Raw genomic sequence first — 2,847 nt, 5'->3', positions numbered from 1 at the left:
TGATTGAAGGAATAGAAAAATACAATGTCTCTCCTCTTTCTCCCATGCTTGGACGCATGTAGGAGTAGTACACTATAGAGCATAGAGTCTACTCCCTTGTCCCTTCTATCACAAATCACAAAGCAGTGAGGCGTCAAATCACAAAGCACGGACGAAGCAACTATCATTTCACTCTTCGCTGACTCCGCTTCTCCATCGTCTTCTTCGAGAAACCATCTCACCGCACTAGTACTCCTAGTAGTAGTACTAGTAAAGGACTTCCTGGATGCAAATACGGCGGTTGTCTCGGCTTGCAGGCGGCACTTGCGAACGACTTACCGTGGTCTCCCTCAATGGTGTTCTCCGTCGAACGCACTTTGCCAAACCACAAAAAAAAGTCATCGACGTCATCGCAATGGGCAAGGAATTCAAATATAGTTACTACCTCCATTTTTTTTGTACACAAGTCCAGTATATCAAAATTACAATTTGCAAAGGGCCACTAACACTAATCGAGGCAAAATTGATGGGGTTAGATACCAAGGACATTAATATCCCCTGCATGCATGCAGAAGTGGGAAGGTTCGTTTGCATGACGCTGCATTAATCAAGCGATGAGGAGTAAGATGGTTAGCTCTTTGGTCTTTCGAGAAAAAAATACCTATTAATTGACACGTGAAACGAGGATTTGTATCGAAGGAAAACCCCGCCTTTCATTTTTAACACTAGTACTCCTAGTACGTACTACCTCCGTCCTGGTTTATAGGTCCTTTTTATAGTTTGTGCCAAATTTTGACTAAAGATTTAACTAACAAAATGTTAATGCATGTCAAGAAAAATTATCTCATCGGATTCGTATTTGAACATAGTTTTGAAAAATATAATGTTTGGTGACATGCGTGAACATTTTCTTAGTTTAATCTATGGTCAAAATTTGGCACGAAATACAATGGTGACCAATAAACCTGGACAGAGGTAGTACGTACTTATCCTGTTTGGGTCTAGGACTTGCATTGCCAAACTTCGCCACACATTTTTGCCAAGCTTGCCTAAAGTTTTCAAAATGAGAAGGAGGTACACTTGCGCACGGCTGTCGCGGTCTCACCGCACCCTCACACGGTCGCTCCTGCACGCCGCGGTCGCACCGCACCCTCACACTTCGCTCCTGCACGCCGCAAACCCAACCAAGGGAACGCACCCTCACTGACACGTGTTGTCGCATGTGAACAAACCAAACTCAGCCATCCTATCGCTGACACATAATTTTCGTTCATAGAGTATGTTTATCCAACCGGAGTATCCGTACGGCCCGTGCGGTGGTCTGTTGGGGAAGAAGAAGAGGTGAGGAAGAAGGAAAGAAGGGTTAGGAGACGTAGGATATTCATCCAACCGCCTGAAATGGTAGACTCAGGAGACTTGCTTAATAGATAGATGTACTATGTACTAAATATAGGAAGGCATGTCACAGTAACAAGTATAATGTCACATTTACAGGAGTATAAGCTAAGCAGACTAGCACATGCAGTTTAACCAGACTGGAAGAATTACAATCTAGACACTATATGCAACATGCAACCACATATCATGCTGCCAAGTTAGAGCAAGCACCTGCAATGCTAGTGTAGGGGAAATGTTGTAATCAACTACAGAGCTACGTTCACTATCTTCATCTAGCATTTATGTTTCTTGAGAATCATGTCGGGAGGCTGACGCTGCATTCTTTAAATGAGGAGTAGTCCCCTTGCCTGCCTGCCTTGTCATAAGTGATTGATGAGGGATCCACAAGAACATTAGTTTGATGTAAGAACATGGTTAATACACAGATGTACTAGTATGTACCAAAAACAGAAAGGCATGTCATATTCAAAGGTATAATGTGTAAGCTAAGCAGATGCAATTTAACCAAATTGGAAGCAATACAAGCTAGACATCCGGTTGGAGTGGTGAACATGATCATCTAGGACCTGAGATCCTGGTATGAGGCGGGCTGCTTTGCCACCATCGCGGCTTTTTAGTTGGCTTCCAGGTGTTGCCTGTCTTTGCTGGGCTTGTCACTGGCTCGGCCAGTGCCCTGACTAACTATTTGTCTTCTAGTGCTCATGGGATGGTGGTTCATGTTGAAAATATCTTTCCTTATCTTAATAAAGACCGACTTCGGCCTTTCGAATACAAGCTAGACACCAACATGCAACCAGATATGACACCGCAAAGCTAAAGCAAGCACCTGGGATGGTCGTTTATTGCGAGCGAGGTCATCAACTACAAAGCTACGTTTACCGTCTCCATCTACTGACACTGCACCCTTTATAGTGTTGTAACGTGTCTTGCCTACCCGTATACCAAGCTGGAGCGACTTCTCTCTTTTCTTTGCTACTTCTCTTTCGGCAGGAGAGTCTGAAATACCCTTGCATAAAAACACAATAGTGAGAGTATGGGTGAAGTGTGTGCAGAACTAGTGCACTGTAAAAGTAGCAGATAGCAGGTGGCTTAAAAATAAATGATAGGAGACATATGATAGCTCTACAACATTGCATGGCAAACAAAATTAGATTCTACTCCGTATGATTTTGTAATATATGAGCACAAGAAATGCAGGTACTCCTCCAGCACACCACCACATGTGGTCATATCTAAGATAACAGTCGACTGAAAATAAATAGGTCAATCGATTTTTTTAATGAACCGTCTGATCTATAAGGAACGGGCAGATGGCCTTCGTCTACTTCCCGCCAGTCACTGTTGACGATCTTTGACGAACCGCCAGTGACCACCGGCCCAAACCCGTGCCTCCGCCGCCCCGCCCTCCCATCGACCTCACACCACCGCCGTGCTTGGCAGTGCCCCCAAGCCATTCCTTTAATCCCGGCC

Source organism: Triticum aestivum, chromosome 7B (genome assembly GCF_018294505.1).
Source record: "Triticum aestivum cultivar Chinese Spring chromosome 7B, IWGSC CS RefSeq v2.1, whole genome shotgun sequence".
Taxonomy (NCBI): Eukaryota; Viridiplantae; Streptophyta; class Magnoliopsida; order Poales; family Poaceae; genus Triticum; species Triticum aestivum.
The sequence above is the reverse complement of the archived record's forward strand: the minus strand, read 5'-3'. Positions refer to the sequence as shown.